The sequence below is a fragment of the Dipodomys merriami genome, unplaced genomic scaffold (genome assembly GCF_024711535.1).
Source record: "Dipodomys merriami isolate MVZ:Mamm:240054 unplaced genomic scaffold, mDipMer1.0.p SCAF_31, whole genome shotgun sequence".
Taxonomy (NCBI): domain Eukaryota; kingdom Metazoa; phylum Chordata; class Mammalia; order Rodentia; family Heteromyidae; genus Dipodomys; species Dipodomys merriami.
This window is the reverse complement of record NW_027204604.1, coordinates 8,414,718-8,436,865: the sequence shown is the minus strand read 5'-3', so window position 1 is coordinate 8,436,865 and position 22,148 is coordinate 8,414,718.

The following is a 22,148-nucleotide window of genomic DNA, read 5'->3' as shown; positions in this document are numbered from 1 at the left end:
CTTCCATCCGCATTCAGATCTGACCACCCAGAGCGCTGTGGGTTTTGACATTGGACAAAAGCCTGGGAGCCCTGGGTGCCCTTCTTTGTTTATCTTTAGCATCACCCACACTGAGGGATTTGCTGCAGAGATGCATAGGCTTTGGAATCGTTTCCTTGAGAATCAGGTGATTTCACAGGAACGAGGTGCATCTAGGCACCTCAACTGTGCATCTCTTCCCATCCTTGGATGGTGAACGCTCTCACTCCCAGTTCTGAGCTGAGCTCAGAGATGCTAGGCTGGACTTTCGCATACATTGAGTTGAGAATGGAAATGATATACTTTATGAAATCTTGGATCTAGAAATCAGCTATGCAGAGTCTTTTCTTTCCATAGACTCTCTTGTTCCTATGTGAACTTTGGAATTCATGATATAGGAGTAATCTCAGGAGGGATCAAGTAAGTCCCCAAATGATAGAGCTTGCCACTTTTCCCATTGTGGACTTGATCCACGGAGCTGGCTTCCAATGAAAGTACCTGGAGTTTCTCTGAGGCCAGCCTCATTCTCGCTAATTCTGTTATCAGGGGAAATTCTGTGAACTTGAACTTATTTTTGTTTCTGGCAGTATTCATTAAAATGATGAAACAAGAAGTCTGGGGGGGGGTGCTTCTTGAATGTGGCCTCTAACCTTCAAGTCCAAGGCTAAGTATATTGCTTATCATCTCTGATAATTGTTCTGATTCTAGTTATGTTTTATTTTGTTTTCTATTAAAAAGCATAACAGCACTGCTTTCCAGTTTTTCTGGTTATTGCTTTGGTAATTCTAGAGTCTTCTTTATCTGTGTCCTTGAAAGACAGAGCTTGAAATGAGATTTATGGCAAATGCTTTATTGTGTGTGTGAGTGTGTGTGGAAGGAGCCATCTTAGTGAGGTAGAACTGATGTAGAAAGGGAACCAAAAAGAAAAGAAAAGGAAAGCAAACACAAGGCAAGCAGGCCACAGTTTCAACAGAAAACACAGCTACATGTGTCAACTCCAATCCCAGAAACCGTTAGTGCATCTGCCAAAAGAATTTGTGTGTTCAGCCAGGTGCAGGTGCCTCACACCTGTGATTCTAGCTATTCAGGAGGCTGAGATCTGAGGACTGCAGCTTGAAGCCAGCCTGTTAACCAGTAAAAAAAAAAAGCTCAAGTGTTAGAGCACCAATCTTGAGTGAAGAAGTTGAGTAAGAATGTGAGTACCCACAGTACTGGCACACACACACACATGCACAAACACACTTCATGTTTGAATCTCTCATGATAAACAAGCATCATCTCTACTTTATATACAGGAATTCCTTTGCTCTCTAGGAGAATTTGATTAGTAGGTATATTTCATGTAGGAAGAAATGGATGTACAGAGTTGCTTAAGGGTAGTTAAGACAGTATTTGAAACCAGGGAGCTTGACATTGGCATGTATCTATACAATGACTTCATCATATTGAATTTCAGGATAATGAACTTTGTTTTGCATGTTAAATGTTCCTTGGATAATTACCACAGGTGATGGAAGCCAAGGTAAGGTAAAGAGCAGGATCCCTACCAGATCTACTATGTATTTGCATCAGATTTTTAAAAAATGAAAGTGCACAGGGGTAAGGTTCCATCAGGAGGACTGGTCAAAATTTTGGGTAGACCTTGGTAGGTTGAAAATGCTCTACAGGGAATCCTAGTTAGGTCTGAGGACCAAGAGCTACCTGACTGAGTTTAGAATAGGTTGTCCAGTCTTCGTTGTAATGGAGGAGAGGAGCCTTCTACTAGAACTTTTTGCTGACGTCTATAGAATCTCACAATCTTTGACAGTCGTGTTTATTAGTAGTGCATGTGCCTACGTATGTATGTGTGGAGGGGGAGGTTGTGTGATAAGATTATGGATGTGTAGCATTCTCTGATCCATGAAAGACAGGAGCACATTGAATGTACAAGGCCCGAAGTTATAGCAAGAGCCAGTGAGCCTGCCCATAAAAACCAGTTCACAAGGAGGACTTTGGAAGATAAGAACAATGATCTTGTCAGTCTAAGTCAGACTTGAGGCTTAACAAACTTAATAATCAACGTCTCTGGTCACCAAGTACCTGGTGCAGAAGGTTTCTTCAGGAGGAGAGATAAGTCCTGAACAGGTCTCTCAACTTCAAAGCATCTATCTACCTCAGGGTGGTCGGGTATGAGCCTAGGGTTGTGCTGAAGTGGAAAGTTCCAAAGAACGAGATGGCTGTGTCCCACTTCGGAAGCTATGCATTCATTTTCCATTTCTCCAGATGGGAATAGACAGAAAAGGTTTACTTTGTCTTCCCTGCCCTGCTTGGTGTCTTTCTTGCTTCCTTTGGTTTTGCTTATTCAGTTCTGTTTGGATAAATAGATAATGTTCTGGGATAGCTCAGCGAATATAAATAGGGTATGTGGAATCTGACAGAACATCACAGGCAGTATTTCAGTTCACGCAGAGTTTCATTATTCTTCTTAAAAATATACATGTATGTTAATGCATGCCACCCCCAAAAGACTTCACTGTGTGAAGCTATAGGACAGTGTTTCAAATACTTAATAAATGCTATCCAGCCCCAGTGATGTTCTTTAGTAACAGATTACTGAGAACGTCTTAAGAGGCATTTGTAGTACATTCTTGACAGACGATGCTGTTATAAGCCTAGAGCAGAGTCATTATAATAGAGATGATATTAAAACAATGGACTTTGTTCTCATCAAGGGCATGTACTGAAAGAGAAACAACGACTCATGGTTATAGATGCTGGTGTGTGTGTGTGTGTGTGTGTGTGTGTGTGTGTGTGTGTGTGTGTGTGTGAAGGGGCCACACCAATGATTATACTCAGAAGATAAAAACCTCTTATATCACTAAAACTTAGCGAGGGTAGATCTCATTGTTTTGTGGATGAGGAAAACTGAGACCAGAGAAACTGGTTGCTAGTAGGAGCCAGAGCCAGGATTTTGTCTTTATGCTTGGAGTCTTTTCAAAGCTAATCAGGCCTGAGAATGTTTATCGTGTTTAAGAGCCTGCTTTGAGGCCTTGGCTTTACCTCTGTCTCCGTCTTAGAAATATATTTTAGATCTCTCACTTATTGGATCTGAAGTTAATGTAGTTAACAATAGCGCAGACAGCTTTGATATTAGCCTCCAAATTCCCGAGGGATGGGAGTGATAGGCAAATGTAGTTTTCCTGGTGATCTTGATGTTTGCTTTTAGAAAATGCTGAAGGGTGTTACTAGGTAAATAATGAACACACAAGAGAAAAAGAGGTGGATACTCATCAGATGCTAGAAGCCAATCTTGAGAAATAACTTCAGGATTGGGATGTTTTGTAGACAACTTTATAGACTAGAAATGGGTGGGGGTAGTGTAGATACAGCAATACAGTAAGGACTTCCTGCTGATATCTTCTGGAATTACCTGAAAAAAATGCTGGCTATGTGTGCATATTTTCAGTTGCTAACCAAAACACGACTTTAAGACTCTATCTCTGAAGTGATATCAGCAGAACTAGAGGTATCTGGTGTCAACTTAAAGGTCTCTTTTCTGTTCTTGTCACATGTCAAGTATTTATATCTATGACTTGAATGAAACATAGATCATGTGCTGATCAAATTTGTGATGGCACAGAACAAAGGTCAGCTAAATGACAAATGATATAAACACATTTCAAAGGATTTGCTATCTGGAAAGATGAGTTGAATCTAATAATATAAATTTATGAAGAATACAAGTCTTGGTTTTAAGTTTGGAAGATAGTTTGATTGCATAAATGCTGGACAGGAGAGAATTGGTGTATCATCTCTATAAGAAAAACTGTCATGAGTTTTTAGCTGATAATAGGCTCTACCAGGTCAGAATGATATGTATCTATCTATATATCTAATCTATCATCTACTTATCTATCGATCATCTATTACCTATCTCTCTATTAGCTATTTATTTATCCTCATCTGTCATCTACTGATCATCTATCTAGTATTGCCTATCTATATATCTATCAATCATCTATCTATCCACACATCCATCCATCTAGTATAAAACAGATTATCCTCCTTTATCCCAATTGGAGGTCCCTCAGACATTGTGGTCAGTTCCAGGCTCAGGAGGAACATTAACAAATGAGGAATGGAGACCACTGTGAAGAGCATCTGGGCTTCCTGTCCACTGAAGATGGATTGAGGAAGCTGGCAATGCATTTAGGATGCACATTTGGAGAGTTAATAACAATTGGCTTCTGGTATTGAGAAGAGTCTCTTAGAGAAGATGAATTGGATTGTTCTGTTCTGTTCCAGAGGGCAGAACTGGCACAGCTATAAATGTTGTGATGGAAGGAAGCAGATATTGACTCAATGTAAAGAAGATGTTTTCAAATAATTAGAGGCATCTGGAGTTGGACAAGGTGACTTTCAGTGTTAGCCGGCTCCTGATCACGGGTAGGTTTCAAAGTAGAGATCAAGTGATTACTTGAGGATCAGGAAGTAGTTGTGAAGATTCTGGCATAGAATAATGGTGTGGTTCAAGGGATCTTCCATGATTGTTTCTACCTCCGAGAGTCTGACCCTGTTCTGTGATCCAGGCTAACTTTACTGGCCCCTAAATGGTGCTTGGCCTCGATAATTATATTCACATCACTATTCACATCGTTCCCTGCCACCACCTTATGCCCTGTAGAAGCAGATGGAGAAAAGGAAAATAAATGGTTTTAGTTAGGATTGGGATTGTCAGAAAGCTCTGTTTGTTTCAGGGTCTTGGCTTTGAGACCTACAGAAAGCAACTGCCCCTCCAGACAACCCAGATGCCAGAATAGATTTCTGAGCTTCAAATGAAAAGGAGAACGGCCATTCCTTTGAAGTATATGTATCAAAGCTGTAATAAGAGCTAATAAAATTGTTATGTTGGGTTCACATCTCCAGAGAACATCAAGTCAAAGCCTCCTTGGGGGTGGAGGAAGGGGAACCTGTTACATAAATATTCTTAGTTTTTTTTCCCCTTCAGAATGATCCTTAATGAAAAGACCAAAAACTATTCGGTATTAATTTCAGAGTACTAATGAAATCTCGATTGATCTGTTCAGATTTGATTTGATGCTGACAAGATGTCCAGTAGGGGCTAAAAATCTAAACATAAAATAGATTTCATCCCTTAAGAAAGTGACCAGGGCTTAGGCAAATAGAATTGTGCCCTAGGCTCTTAATGGTCCTTCCTAGTCAAACCTTCCAGTAGTAGCAATAGTGGATTCTTTCATCAGTGAGGCATTAAAATTATCCAAGATAATTTCACACAGACAATCACTTACTTCTCAGAGCCCCTGGCTGCACTGACCACTCATCTAAACAACAAAGGTCACCTACGGATGGGGAAGAAGGGAGGACAAGACCTGTATTTTCCCAGAACTAGTGACAGCTAAGCTTGTATTCAACACTTGGTCAGCCAGGAGGAATTTCGTAGGAAAGAAAATGAGGAACATAGATGGGCTCTGGGCCAAATTTCATGCTAGGAGGTGGGTATTATTATCCACAGTTTCCAGATGAATTATCAAAAGCGGGGGGAACAGGGTACCAAGTGCTTGCTCAAAGTCACACAAATTAAATGACAGTGCTGGGATTTGACTTTAGCCAGCGTGATAGGTCCTCGTTACATCACAGCCTCGAAGGATATTTCCAATCCACATAGGCATTCACCTGTGAAGATGTCTCAAACACTAAGCTGCCATCTGCCATTTCTGGTTCCCCAAGGAGGGAGTTAGTAGTGTGCAGCCAGGCAAAGAAGGGTTAATGTCAGCAGAGTGTCAGGATAACACAAGTGGCCACACAAAACGGAGAAGGCCTCACACAAAGCTGGGGGCCGAAAGGAGGCTCAGGAAGAAGCAGGGGACAAATAGAAAAGGAGATGGGGGTCTAGCATCGAATAGTCATCTGGAGAGGTGGAGGGAAGAGGCCAAGACCTTCCTAGTCTGAACCACACAGCCAAATCCTCAGAGATACAAATCCTCACCCTGATGAGCAGGTCTCCTTGGCAGTAACCCTTCTGAGTGGAGGAAAAGGAAAATGTAGGGGCAGACAGAACTGAAAGTGATGTTTGTGCACGTCTGTGGAAGACACATGAGATCCTACTCTCCTCAAAAGAAAGGAGTCATTCCTGGTTCTTTTTTTCATGCCCTGGGGAAACACTGAGCTTACCATATTATTTGCCTGATTCTTGTACCTAGGAATTTAGCTGTCTTTTGTAAAAATAATCTTTAGACAAAGCCTTGACTTCTATTGTTGTTGTCTTTTCAAAATTACCTTGACAGTATAGAAATATCTCTGGCTCTCATAGATGGTAGTCTTCATCACCATATTTTCTTTTCTTCTATAGGCATAACAACCAAGGTGAATATTTTGCCAGTTCCCCTACATGCTATTTTATTTTTATTTTTAAAATGACTTTTGGGTGGTTGTACAAAGGGGTTTAAATTAAAATGTCAGCTTGTGAGTACAATGCATCTTGATCAATGTCACCTCTTCTATCATTCTCCTCCATCTCTCCCAATCTCATTCACCCCTGAAATGACCAGATTCCATCTTCACATATGTACATTGAACACAATGATGTATTCACCCACCCTCTCTCCATTCATCGATTCCCTCCCTCTTGTTTCCCTCCCCCTGACAATAATACATTGGGGCTTGAATTCATGGCCTCGTCCCCTCATTTGGATTTTTCTGCTCAAGGCTGACATTCTACCACTTGCGCTATACTTCTGCTTCCAGCTTTTGCTGGCTAATGGAAGACAAGCATCTCATGGATGTTCCTGCCTGGGCTGACTTCAAACTGGGATCCCCAGATCTCAGCCTCTTAAGTAGCAAGGCTTATGGGTATGAGCCACCAGTGTCCATTGTAACAATTCTTGTGTTCTTTGGATAAGCCAGGAATACAGGTCTGCTCTTATGTAGCATGAGTCCCAGAGTTAGGGCAGAAGGGAGATAAAGGTTTGGGGGAGACAATCTGAGCGAAAGGAGCTTGATTCCTCATCATCCACATCCCTGTGATTGGCTGGCATTTAACCTATCATCCCATGGGAGCATTTTGACTCACTTTAGCGAGTGGACCAGACCTCCCGGGGATCTTATTAATATTCGGATTCTGATTTGGAAGGCTGGGGAAGGGGTGTGTGCTACAGTGCTTCAGGACTACATTTTGAATAGCAAAGTGTCAGTTCAGAGAAAAGGAAAGAAAGCTGCTTTCCAGGGTCTCATCATCTTCACTGTTAAGAAATTTGTCTCTGAACATAGAAAAGTTGTTCTTTTCATTCTGCTCACAGAAGAGGCAAAATATATAGCTGGCAAAGAGCGTCTTCGTGTCAGCCTTTGAAATGTTCCGATTTCCTAAGTGCTCACAGTCATCCGGCAAGTAGGAACAACACAGTTCTTGACAGGCTAGAAAAGGATTGGTTTTCTAGATGCTTCATAAGCCTGGGCTGAAGCCACTCTAAATGTCTGATGGGAAGGACTAGAATAACAATCACTGTGGGTTTTTTTTTTCAGGATCAATAAAGGTTGAGATAATCGTGAAAATAGAGCATTTGGAAAACACTTCCAATTGGGTCAGGTATTTGGCAACATGTGATTCTTCTGTGTATTGCAATATTTGCCCCTGATGCCAACTTCTGTGTTGCTGGAGGGGAAGCTCAAACAACTGTGCACATCTGTCTCTCCAGGGCTATGATTTGTGCTCAGCTGCCTGCCAGTCAGAGGTGGATTATCTCAGGCAGATCCCTTGGCAGGAGTGCATGGTGTGAACCTCAACCAACCCCAGCTCGGTCAGCTGGGCTGTGAATCAAGGGCCATCTGCCCAGGTGGAACCATCCTGTGTTTATTTGGAGCAAAGGTTATGCCTGCAGTGCCGAGCCTGCTTTCCCAGCCTTTGGGGAGCAGAGCAGAAGAGTGTCTTCTTTTACATTCTGTCTCTCACGCCCCCCTTCCCCCTAGTCCCAGGTTGACAGAATTTTCCCCATTAGCCTAATAAAAGGATGCATCTTCCTTCACTATTTTAGTCAGAACCCTCAACACTTGGCTTAGGTGTCCTATAAACAGGACAGATTTTTGCCCAAAGAAATATGCTTTTCTGAAATGTAAGTTAAAAAAATGACTGCTACTATTATTATTGTTATTATTTTTAAATGATACTCCTCCTGCATGAGCAAAGCATGCAAACTCTGACAAATACCCTGGAGAGAGCGAGTGCAAAGGCTTCCACGGCCTGGGGCTGCTCCCTCTCCACTTCCTTTAACACTGCCGATAGAGGAGTAATTCTGCACTCAGCAGCTCATCCTTGATGCCTTGAACATCTAAGCCCCAACCCTAGGAAGCAGCTAGAATGTGACATACCTGGCTCAAAAGCACGAGAGACAGGATGCTAGATCAGACATGGCTAGTTGAGAAGACTTAGGTGAACAAGGCTCCTAACTCTCTATGACTCAGATTTTTTGTTCTATAAAGGTGAGTGTATTGCACTCATTCATTATTTACTCATATCACAAACACGAATTTAAGGTTTATATCTACTGGAGATGGGCTCTGCAGCAAATGCAAACAGTGGGAGAAACAACTTTGTGCCAGCATGTCCCCCCAAATATGCCTTTATAGTCAAGCTATGCTTAGAATGAGCAACATGAACATCATTTCAAAGCTTGTTAGAAATGCAGAAACTTGAGTCTCACTTCAGATTATGAATCAGAAACTGAATTTTAACAAGATCCCTTGGGTGACTTGTGCACCCATTAAGGTTTGAGCTCCATGGGTAATATTGCTTTCTCTCTTTTCACATGCATTGTCTCCTGACGAACATCCTTTCTGTAAGGAGCTCATAATCAAGGATGAGAGGAAGAGATTTTGACAAATCCTTACTCTACAAAGCACTGAATGTCTTTACAGAGATGGGAATGGGATGTGGTGGAAATTTAGACCAGCAAATGAGTGATAGTACCATTCATTCAAGAAACATTAGAACATTAGCAGGTGCCTGTGGAAATGTAAATAAACCCAAAGGAAAACCCCTCTGTTTTTTTATGGAGCTTACCTTGGAAAGGACAACTTGAAAATAATGCATCATTTCAGATAATGAACATTGTAAAGGCAGTAGACAGGCCCAGGTAGAGATAGAGATGGCGAGGGCAGTGGGAACTCTTTGGATAGATTGGTGCAGATGGACCTCTTCAAGGAGTTGAGATCTATATGGTGAGAGCAAAAATTAGGAAGCCCTGATTTCTGGGAACTGGGAAAAAAGGGTTGAAGGGAAGAAGAACAAATGTAAGACTATATTGAGCACATAAATCTGACCTCTTGGTTTAGCAGGAGCTCAGGTTTTATCATTATTATTTTTTGCCAGTCCTGGGGCTTGAACTCAGGGCCTGGACACTGTCCCTGAGCTTCTTTTGCTTAAGGCTAGCACTCTACCACTTGAGCAATAGCACCACTTCCAGCTTTTCCTGTTTATGTGCTACTCAGGAATTGAACCCAGGGCTTCATGAATGCTAGGCAAACACTCTACCCCTAAGCCACATTTCCAGTTCAGCTTAGGTTTCTTAAGAGAAAAAGGCACATGGGCCAGCAAGAGTCAGCTTACACTAGAGGTACTAAGTCTGCTGAATTTTACTTGGAATGCTATTGCTGTAGTATACATTGATTATGCATATGTATGTACAATTATACTATACACATAATCTGTGTATAAGTTATATATAATATAAATATAATATATAGTATTACACATAATCAGTGTACATATATACATATATTTTATATATATCACATATATGATATTTACATCATACATATGTGTATAAAACATATACACATATGTATCTGTATATATACATACAACACACACATCAATTAAATCTGGCCACAGGTAAGTGACAGAGGTAACTTGACCAAGATGATGGGGATGGATATGGGAAAAGATGGATGGGTTTAGGGTTTATTTTGAGAGTAGATTCACAAAAACCCATGGATAGCTTTCAAAGGACATGCTCTAATTGGCTTTAAAGAGTAAGCAAGAGTTTACTAGGCAGATTTCAAAAGTAAGCTTAAAAGACAGGTACAGCCAGGTGTTTTGCATACACAGGTTGATTCATGCTGTCCTACTGAAAGGACAAAGAAGAACCGTAACAACAGCACATCCACGATAGAATCAAGTACACATTTCTCATAGATGTCTATATATTTTTTCCATTCAGACTGCCAGCTCTCAAATGTGCGGTGACAGTCCTGATTTCTGACCTAGCTCTGTACTACCAACGTGCAGTCGCTTGGGAAAGCTGTTCCTTTTCTTTCTAGTATATCTGACATTGTTCTTAGATTCCCTCACATACGCGCATTCTTAGAGAAGAGACTATTTTGGTCTTCTGAGCAATATGTTTTTCAGCTCCCAGATCCAGAGTTGTCCCAGAAACCATTCAATCCAAGCAGGAAAATAAATGTGAATATCACTAACTCAGCTCCTGGCAGCTGCAGACGATCCCATTATGTCAATCACCATCAGCAGTTCACTGTAACTGTCGAGCTGTCATCCTCCCAAAGATTAATCGCTGGGAATCTGTTGTATGTATTAATAGATCATTTATTCAGATTGATCTTTCACCCATTGATCTTCAATCTCTGCACATGGCCAGGTAGCTATCATTCTTGTGATCTTTCTAAGGTCAATCTTTACTCTGGCACCTCTGGGATTTCTGAGCAGGTGTAGTAGGCCCCATGCAGATTCCACATCTGTGAACCACTGCTGCAGTCAGTTTGTTCCATCTCCAGGGAACCAAGGTACACTGCTGCTTTCTACCTTCCTATAGTTTTGTTTGTAATATCTTAAAAGTTCTAAATACCCAATCAAAGCACTACTTTTAGATGGTAGCCCGATTCCTTACTTGACTAGATTTAGCATTTCTCCCTTGGGATCATAAGTTTATCATCCTACCTTTCCATGTCAGCTGACACTATTGGAGCAGATAGAAAACTCAAGGTTGCTTTAGCCTGTTAAGTATATAATTCTTACTCACGTGTTAGGGGCTAAATTATGTTCACCCAAAGCCACATTTTGTCTTAGTACCTCAATCACTCAGAATCCTGTTATCAGCTCCCATTGCCCAATCCTGACATTGCCCTCAGATCATGACATTGTATTAGAATTACTTGTTGAATATTTTTATAAGAGTTTTTCAGTGCCACAATACCAAGGATGGTTTACTAGAAAGAGAAAATAAAGTAAATTATATTAGCAAATAAACCTTTAAACATATGTAAATTAGCCCAATAAAAGTGTTTCATTCATATCAGAGTTCAGTGTGGGCTTAGGTTCTAGGACTAAAGTTTATCAATAACTACATTTTGTTTTGGTTCTCTGAAGGGATCATGATGTACCTGGTGGATGTAGGAAGAGAGAGTGATCATTGGTGAAAATTTAGACCTGATGGTGGAGTGCCTTACTTGCTCATATTTTATTGGACAAAATTCAAGTAATGTGGTCTTAGTTACAAAGGAAGCTGGTAAATACAGTCTAGCTGTGTGCCTAGCAAGCAGAGAAAATATAGATATTGGTGAACACTAGCCATTTAGGTTACAACTTCTTCCTTCTCCTCCTCCTCCTCCTCCTCCTCCTCCTCCTCCTCCTCCTCCTTCTCCTCCTCCTCCTCCTCCTCCTCCTTCTTCTTTTGTGTCAGTTGTGGGGCTTGAAGTCTGGGCCTGAGCGCTGTCCCTGAGCTCTTCAGCTCAAAGTGAGTGCTCTACCTTTGACCCACAATGCCACTTCCCGTTTTCTGGAGCTTAATTGAAGATAAAAGTCTCACAGACTTTCCTGATTGGACTGGCTTTGAACCATAATCCTCAGATCTCAGCCTCCTGAGTAGTTAGGATTGCAGGCATGAGCCACCAGCGCCTGGCTAAGCTACAACTTCTAGATCCCTAAACTAATTAGTAGGTGTTTAACCACCCTCTTAATTAATAAATTTATTAACCTTCATAAGGTACACATTTAGCCATAGCTGGAACTGGGATAGACTCAAATCATAATCCCTACCTGTTTCAGGCCATTCATTAATATAATTTAACCCTTTTTTGCACATGTGGAAGACATAATCTAGTTTCAAAGATCTTGCAAGAAACAATTCCAACTGAGAAAGTCATGTTATTTATAACATCTGAAGGAAAACACTCCAGTGTGTGTATATGTGTGTGTGTTTATACTTTGCCATCTTCATATAGTTATTTGCTCCTATTAGACTCTAAACTTTTGAACAATGCCCTGAGCATATGGGAGACTAGTCTGAAGCCCAGGGCCTGGACTACCCATTTTCTTTTAACCAGCATTTCTTAAACATTTACTCTGTGTTCTCTTACATGGCTTCATATCCATAGCTCATTCACTGAAGAAGCTATGATGAATGCCTCCTTTTCCTATATTTAAGCCCAGTGCTCAGAGAGCTTGGAATAACTTGCCAAGAGTCACAGAAGTAATAAGTAGTCTGAGTAGTGCTCAACATTAAGGATTTTAGTCCCCCTTTTCTTAGCCACTACACCCAGCTGCCTCTCTTGTGTGTGTTCTTTTTTTTTTTTTTTTTTTGGGTAGTGGGGCCTGAACTCTGGGCCTGGGCGCTGTCCCTCAGCTCTTCAGCTCAAGGCTAGTGCCCTACCACTTGAGCCACAGTGCCACTTCTGGCTTTTTCCTTTTTGCTTATGTGGTGCTGAAGAATCGAACCCAGGGCCTCATGCATGCAAGGCAAGTGCTCTACCACTGTGCTACCTTCCCAGCCCGTGTGTGTTCTTTAAGTAGAATGAAAATTAGCCATGGGACTCCTTGCTCAGTTGGCTGAGGAAGCTGCATCTCTTCAATTTCTTGATCACAGGGAATGGACTGTTTTTGTGCTCCATAGAACCCTCAGTCCAGAGCCCTTTGCAGAGAAACTTTCCAATAAATATGTGTCTATTCTTGACAACCAGACCCTAAAGAAGGAAAGGAAGAACCTGTCTCTGCTGGTCAATGTAGCTTTTCTTGTGCATCTACCCATACACCCTGCCTAGCCACTGCACCCACATCGTTATTCATGGCTTCTAGCACCCTTTGGGACAAAAGTACTGTTTCCATGTCTGAGACTGATGGCAATGACAGAGGGAGGGAACTAGATGCTTCTGATGAAATTTTTATCTTAAGGTTAAAACAGAAGGGAAGGAAAATTCTGTGTGAATCAGGTCCTTTCAGGAAATAAGACAGTTATGTCTTCTTATTTTTTTTAAATTTAGGAGTCAAAGCACACACTCTGAGAACATTACAGGATGGAATAGGAGAAACCCTAGGTCTCATTGGCACAAGCCAAAATTTTCTTAATAGAGCCCCAGAAATACAACAAATCAAAGAAAGGTTGGACAAATGGGATTGCATGAAATTGCAGAGCTTCTGCATGGCAAAGGACATAGCTAGCAAGATCAGTAGAAAGCCCACGGATTGGGAGAAGATCTTCACTAGCCATATAATGGACAAGGGTCTCATATCTAAAATATACCTGGAACTCAAAACTTAAATCCCCCAACAACAAATCCTCAAAGAAACAACTGCCCAATAAATAAGTGGGCTAAAGACTTAAAGAGAAACTTCTCTGAAGAGGAAAAAAGGATGGCTAATAGACACATGAAGAAATGCTCAACCTCCCTAGCCATAAAAGAAATGCAAATCAAAACAACATGGAGATACCACCTCACCCCAGTTAGAATGGCTATAATCAAGAACTCTAATAACAACAGATGCTGGAGGGGATGTGGACAGAAGGGAACCCTGCTGTATTGTTTGGAAAGTAGTATGGAGGTTCCTCAAAAGACTCCACATAGAGCTCCCCTATGACCCAGCAATCCCACTTTTAGGCATTTACCCAAATGATCACAAACAAGACCATACTAAAGCTATCCAGCACAACCATGTTTATTGTAGCATTATTTACCATAGCTAAGCTATGGAACCAACCCAGATGCCCCTCAGTAGATGAATGGATCAAGAAAATGTGGTATATATACACAATGGAATTCTATGCCTCCATCAGAGTGAATGACATTGCCCCATTTGTTAGGAAATGCAAAAACGTGGAAAAAATTATATTAAGTGAAGTAAGCCAGGCCCAAAGAAACATAGGTCCCATGGTTTCCCTTATTTGCAGTAACTAGTATATGTCTGAGATAAGCAGAAATGGTTAGATAAGTTGATATTAGGCGAAATGAACCCCAAGATAAGGACTCAAATATTTTTTCTTTCTTGCTATTGTTTCTAACATATTTATAAAATATTTCTTTTTTTGGGGGGGTCCAGTCATGGGGCATGAACTCTGGGCCTGGACACTGTCCCTCAGCTCTTCAGCTCAAGGCTAGCGCTCTACCACTTGAGCCATAGCGCCACTTCCGGCTTTTTTCTTTTTGCTTATGTGGTGCTGAGGAATCGAACCCAGGGCCTCATGCATGCAAGGCAAGCGCTCTACCACTGAGCCACCTTCCCACCCCCTTATAAGATATTTCTTTGTTGCTTTGTATATCCCTCTCCCATGGTATAACCCCTGTTTTCACTGTATTTGATGTTGGTATAATTTGTGGAGGGAAAGGGAAAACACAAATTGTTTAAATTGGGATACAGGTGGATCCATTGCAACAATGAGATGTATAAGATGTTATGTCAAAGAATGAACTTTACAACTTTGGCTGGGGGTGGGGCAGGAAGGGATGGTAGGGGAAACAAAGGAGGAGGCAACAATGCTTGATAAGAAATGTACTCATTACCTTGCTCATATAATTGTAAGCCTTCTGTACAGTATTTTCACAAAAAATATATATAAAATAAAAAATAATTTATGGTGCTGGGGTTTGAATGTAGGGCCTTGTACTTACTATAACTTAAGCCACAGCTCCACCCTTTTTGCTTTATATATTTTTCTTTTTTGGGGGGGGTGGTCCGGTAGTGGGGCCTGAACTCTGAGCCTGGGCGCTATCCCTCAGCTCTTCAGCTCAAGGCTAAAGCTCCACTACTTGAGCCACAGCGCCACTTCCGGCTTTTTTCTTTTTGCTTATGTGGTACTGGGGAATCGAACCCAGGGCCTCAGGCATGCAAGGCAAGTGCTCTACCACGGAGCCACCATCTCACCCCACTTTATATATATTTTCAAATAAGGTCTTACGTATCAGGCATACACCACCATGCTCAGCCTTTATGGATTGGGATGGTGGGGTGGGGAAAGTCTCACAAACATTTGCGTTGGCTGGCTTAAAACTGTGATCATCCTGATCTCTTCCTCCTCAGTAGCTAGGATTACATGAGTGAGCCATCATGCTTGGCCTAATGAGATATGTCTTCTTCTTCTCTTTTTTAGTTCAGAACCTAGCTTTCACTCAGTTCCAGGACCCTATTTTTACCTGCAGTGAATCCCAGAAATAGCAGTGTTCAGATCCCAGTGTAGCAGTTCAGGCTCCTGAGAAGCGGAAGCTTAGTCTGTCCTCCAGTCCTGCCTCGGACCCATCCTGTAGGCTGGTTTGGGATGGAGCAGTCCATTTGGATACATGCAAACTTCCCTGAGTTCATTATGTGAAATTTTATTTGTAGTCCTATAATTGACATTTTACCTGGGAGTCTTCAGCAGTGAGTTCTCCTAGCAAATAATTCCCTGAAAACAAAATCAATTGTACTCTTGTTTTTGTATGCATTTGGCACAAGGCAGGAGCCTCTCTTGTGGGAGTGCTTGGCTAAGTGATTCCTAACTTGCTGTCTTTCTTGTGCCTGTAATGAACAAGGATGCTCAGTTTTAGTTAGTGGCTGTTAGAGGTTAGAGTCCATCACCCACAGAGACACACATGGTGCTCTCCCCTCTCTCAGTGGATGGCATTTAACTTATATTATAAAAAATAATGGGGAAGAGAAGCAGGCAACTTCTTGCAGATGGTATCTTTTTTTAAAGGGAGAGGACAGCGGATGTGATATAGTCAAATGGATTGGAATACAGTGAAAACAGGTATAGAGATGTAACAATGAAATGCTTCCCTCATGTATAATTGACATTAACCAATAAAAAAATAATGGGGGAGTTCTTTACTATGAAGGAGCTATTATAGGAGAAGGTAGCTTCTCAGCACCTCTGAAGGAAACCTCAGTTGATCCATGGCCCCCAATATATAAAGAGATATGGCCCCCGTCATCCTCAGAAAACTTTCCAGTGCTATGTAAATTCAAGCATTACAGCTGCGCTCCTACAACTGGCAGGAACCTTTGGGACTGGCAAGTACAGATGAGGGCCGAAGAAAGATATACTCCAGTCGCCCCCCAAGTTCATTTCCACTTCAGGCTGAGAGCCGAGGGGAAGCTCTGTCTCTTCCAATTTGGTGAGAATTGAGGCCATCCAGCCAGGGCCATCTGCACTGGGGCATTTTTTTCTTGCTGATGTCAGAAAGCTGAATCTGGACTTCAGGACGGCTGGAGGGCCGTCTTGCCTGCTAACACTGATTTTATGATATGCGAAACATAACATTCAATAGCAATTATGTCTACTGTCAGAGAAACAACTCCAGCCATCTATCTTCCCTCTCTGACTATATTACATTCCTTCCTACAAATGACAATGCATTACAATATCTTTTATTATAATATTACTTATTTATCACCAAGGGTTTTCCAGCATTAATGCTTAGGGCTCTCATCCTTTATCTGCTTTTTGGGGTTTGCTTGTTATGAGTGTCACATTTTATTTATCAAGATGGCTCTGTTCAGAATTTGTGGAGGTAGACTCTCTATTCTTCTGATTTACTTCCCATGTAAACTTAGGCTTTAACCTCATTAGATTTCTCAGCCAGTAATGAGGACAAGATGGACAGGATATACCACTTTCTTGCATTGCAGAGATCCCAAAGAGGGAAGGCTAGCTTGTAGGAAGGGCTGGCTTCAGGCTTGGTAGAGAGATTCTGGGGTTACCTTTATCAGTGGCCCCTTTTTCAGGCAAGATGATCACCTTGACAGCTCCATTTCAGCAGGACTTCTGTAGAAAATTTCCATACTTGATTTTAGTTATGTCTTCCAAAATTCAGTAGTCACCCTTTCTAAGAAACTCTCCCATCCCTAAATTAAATCTGCTATTTCTAGTTCAGTCTTCCTACCAAGATCTTATTTCTCTACAAAGGGAAAGCCAACGTGGGAAACATTTTCAGTGCATAGATACTTAGAAACATTTGTTTTGTACTTCTCTAAAAAAACAAAAACAAAAACAGAAAACAACAACAAGCCTCAAAAATCATGTCTTGTTGGGTGCTGGTGGCTCATACCTGAATTCCTAGCTACTCAGAAGGCTGAGATATGAGGATCGTAGTTCAAAGTCAGCTTGGGCAGAAAAGTCTATGAGACTCTTATCTCCAAAAAACACCCCCTCCCCTCTGTAAAAAAAAGCCAGAAGTAGAGCTTGACTCAAGTGGTAGAGCACTAGCTTTGAGCAAAAGAAGCTCAGGGGCCGCACCAGTCTTTGAGTTCAAGACTCAAGACTGGTACAAGAAAAAAAAAAAGATCATGCCTCCTTGAAGGATGACTCCTATAGTTCTCTTATGTGACCATGTATACATCATTCATGAGTAGACAGAAAAGCATTTTTCTCTAAGGCTCCCCCCAAAGTTGGGGGGTAAGTATATGTGCAGGTAGAGAAGATAAAATTAAAGTGCCAGCCAGCAAACCAATGTTTACTGAAAGTCTGACAGTTGCTGATATAGTCCTTGTGAAAAATAGGCATGTCTTTACATTGATGCCTTGATATAAAAACGTCAATTCATATTGCACTTGGTTAGAAAGAAGTGGGGATCTATTGTATTTGAGAGTGAATCTTTGCACTGTGTTTCTCCAGAAATATCTACAGTATCTAAATTCCAGTGGAGGCTGAGCCCTGGGTCAAGTTTAGCCGGGAACAAATGTATACATGACAAATAAGTTGTTTCCTTTCTCCATTAATGTTTCCCTTTGTGAAGTGATATTCATTTTATCCCATGTGTCCTCAATCTACACTTCCAGTACCCAGAAATGGTAGTTTTTTTTTTGTGTGTGTGTGTGTGTTCCATTCCATGTTCTTGTCTTTGCTATGTAAAACCACAGAAGGTAATGGCTGATTGAAGCCAGAGGCATTACCCTCTTAATCTAGTTTACATTTTCACAGCGGGTGATTGGAACACTGAATTTTTACAGGAATGATCCTGTCATGGTAGAAAGGCAGGTGTCCTAGACAACTTGATGGGAGCTAACCTGGACTGGCGATTCTAGGGCAGAGAGCAAAATGGAGCTTTGGGGAAGTACTTTCCACCACGCCAAGTCAGAGACTCGAATCATTCCATCCAGGATCCCAGTCCCAAATGTCTAGACTAGCAATCCTTTCTTCTACATGCATCTTGAGATACTCCTCTCTTTGCTAATGCCAAGCATGGACAAAGGCAAAAATACAGTACTTTTGCCATGTAGAATAGCATGTGTAATCCACATAGGACATGACTCCTCATACTTCCAGCTACTCTTCTTCTCCAGAACAGGAAAGAGTGAGATGAAAGCCTTGTGCTTCTGAGTAGAAGAATGTCTTGAGAGACTGGCAGCCATTTTTTTTTTCTCCCAAGTCTGCTCACTATCTTCAAAAGAGGAGAAAATGAGGGCCAGGCATAGTGGGACACGCCTACTAATCCTAAATCTTAGCAGAAAGCTGCAGGATCCTAGTCCAAGGCTAATCTAGGCAAGACGTTATCAAGACCCCAAGCCTGATATGGTCGCAAGCTAGGCAGGAAGGCAGGAAGGAAGGGAGGAAGGGAGGAAGAAAGGGAGGGACAGACAGAAGAAGGAAAGGAGGGAAGAAAGGAAAGACAAACATGAAGGAAAGAAGGAAAGAAAGAAAGAAAGAAGGAAAGAAGGAAAGAAAGAAAGAAAGAAAGAAAGGAAGAAAGAGAAAGGAAGAAAGAGAAAGGAAGAAAGGTTGATTGAGAGAGCTTTACTGTGAAAGCCTCTGAAACTTCACAGCTTCCTCTACCTTGACTAATCCTCAGCGACTGACACAGTATCGCCCCTTCAGTAAAATCCTTCTGGTGGGAATCCCACAGGGAGAGAGGACTCCTTGTTGCATACCCAGGCTCTCTGTGTTCTGACTCCCCATGATCTAACTCCTTGGGGGGATGGGGGAGCCATGACTCCCTTTCAGCCTTACCTTATCTGCCATCAGAGAGGCCAGACCCATTGCTAAACACAACCAGACATCCCTTATGTGGAATCTCCTCTCTTCCTTCTGCTGAGCTCCATACCTGCCTCCTTCAGAAGCTTCTCTATTAACCAACCTCCAATGGCAGTGTGTATGTCCTGCTATGTGGGAAACATTGCCAATACACATGGAAGAAGCCAGGGAGTTAAAAAGAGAGAACGCAACTGACTTTGTGGGCTGATAAATACCCCCTGGTTCTTAATCTAATCCAAGTTGTTGATCTGACAATTGTAACAGAAAGAATTCTTACTCGTTCACCCTTTTCTGTGCTATCTTGTCTCCTCATGTTCCTTCCCTCTACGCTCAGTGGCAAATATACAAGTGACTCTCGTACTAGATCATGGCCTTCCTGGGGAAGAGGCACTCAGTTCTGAGGGCTTCTAAGTTCTACAGTTATTTATTTCCCATAGCCAGAAGTCAGACGCAGACCCCCCTCAGCTTTCTGGAAACAGCTGCAACCTGTATTGAGTAAAAAGGTTCTGAAGAGATAAAATGTCACCCACATCACTCATACTCCACTTTGTGAATAGTACTCCAGGACCATCTGGTCACAAAACCTCAGAGTTAATTTCCCCTCACTGTCTCTTCAAGTCCAATAACTCCACCACCTTCCTTCTTAGAATGAAGGCAATACATTAGGAAGGAAGAGGGAGGCATGCTTTGGGTCGTACTGGTAGGAAGTGCCAAGTGCCATTTGGTAGTCAACTCTACGAGGAATCAGAAAAACTACAAATGGCAGGAGACATACTTCAAGGGCCATGAAGTGTCAGGAGAAGCAGCGTTTCACACAACTAGAACCTTCTACCAGTCACATCACCACACATCATTGCTTTTACAGCTTCACACATAAGCAAACTCTACTCATGGTGACCCTAAGTCAATTTAGTGGTAAAGAACGTATGGGAACATTGGTTTATGAAGGCATGTTTTAGATGCTTGAAAATTACTACATATAATGAATTGTTTTAAATGCTCAACATTCGAAGGGTGAAATCCCAGTTTTCCCAGACAATTCATACATGCAGAATGGCTTGTGCTCCAACATGGCCAAGTGGATGAGCTCTTCTGTATCATTGTACTACTACAAACACTCTGTGGCAACAGATGTGTTTATTTTGTTTGTATGCACACTCTTTAGTAGGAGATGATGTTTGGGCAAGTATTTTGTAAACAGGAAAAGCACAGTTCAAATATTCTTTACCATTCTTCTCCCTGGAAGTCCTAAATGACATTGATGGCTGGCCACTGGCTGCTTCTTCCCTACAATTCCTGAGAGGAGAGTCATTTCACAGTTTAGTTTGCATAAACTCCTGTGAGAAGCTTGATAAAAGGCCAGGTTCCGGGGCTGGGAAGGTGGCTCAGTGGTAGAGCACTTGCCTTGCATGCCTGAGGCCCTGGGTTCGATTCCTCAGCACCACATAAGCAAAAAGAAAAAAGCCGAAGTGGCGCTGTGGCTTAAGTGGTAGAGTGCTAGCCTTGAGCTGAAGAGCTGAGGGACAGGGCCCAGGCCCAGAGTACAGGCCCCAGGACCAGATAAAAAAAAATCCATTAAAAAAAGAAAAAAGCAAAAAGAAAAGGTCAGGTTCCCAGGGTCAGTCCTCAGGTACTCTGATTTGATACCTCTGGGAATTCAGACTCTGGGCTTGCACTCTGGGCCTGGTGTTGTCACTGATCTCTTCGGCTCAAGAAGAGCACTCTACCGCTTGAACCACAGCATCACTTTCAATTTTCTGGTAGTTAATTGGAGATAAGGCTCAGTGGTAGAGCGCTTGCCTTGCATGCATGAAGCCCTGGGTTCGATTCCTCAGCACCACATAAGCAAAAAGAAAAAAAGCCAGAAGTGGCGCTGTGGCTCAAGTGGTAGAGCGCTAGCCTTGAGCTGAAGAGCTGAGGGACAGCGCCCAGGCCCAGAGTTCAGGCCCCACGACTGGACCAAAAAAAAAAAAAGTCTCACAGACTTTCCTGCATGGTCTGGTTTTGAACCAGGATCCTCAGATCTCAGCTTCCTGAATAGCTAGGATTACAGGCGTGAGCCACTGGCACCCAGAAAGACTGCATTTTACACAAGGACTCCCTTACTTAAGATTCCAATGCACATTTGAAGTCTATTTTGACTACACACACACACACACACACACACACACACACACACACACACACACACACACACACACACACACACACACACACACACACACACACACACACAGAGTTCTGTGCTGTTCTATATTCCCTCCCCACAAAATGCTTCAGAATGGCTCCTTTAGTTCATCCTGGCTCTGAGAAGGAATCTTCCCTCCTATATCATGTCTTAAAGTCAGGACTGAGAACAGAATCATTGAGTAAAGGCTGGAAGTCATAAAATAAAATAGGATCTGGTTGAGGTGACTGAAATAAGTTGGAGAGGGAAAAAAGTAAAGACTTCCTGAGTCAAATTTTAGATGGTGGTATAATTAGAATTATTATCCATTATTTATGTGGCAGATGATGTTCACGAGGTACTTGATGACTGTGTTAATAGGCAGTACTGGTGCTCAAGGGGAGTGTGACATTGGCCCCTCCTTCTCTCTCTTCCTTCTCTCTCTTCATCTCTATTCTTCCGTTGTGCCCCAGCCAGTTAAAATGGCACTTTCAGTTGAGCACCTTATAGAAGATTGTGATGGAAACGAAAGCGAAGTGTGATGTTGAATCAATGACTTAGAAACCAGTGACAATCTTCCTCTATTGTGACAGGTGTTTGATAAGGCTCATGAGTGTACTGCCATCCAGTGATCAGTCTCTGGGCCGTATACGGCCTCATTAAATTCTCATAAAGAACACCCCTTTAAAAATACAAAAACTAAGGTTCAAAGACATCAAATGACCAGCTTAAGGCAACAT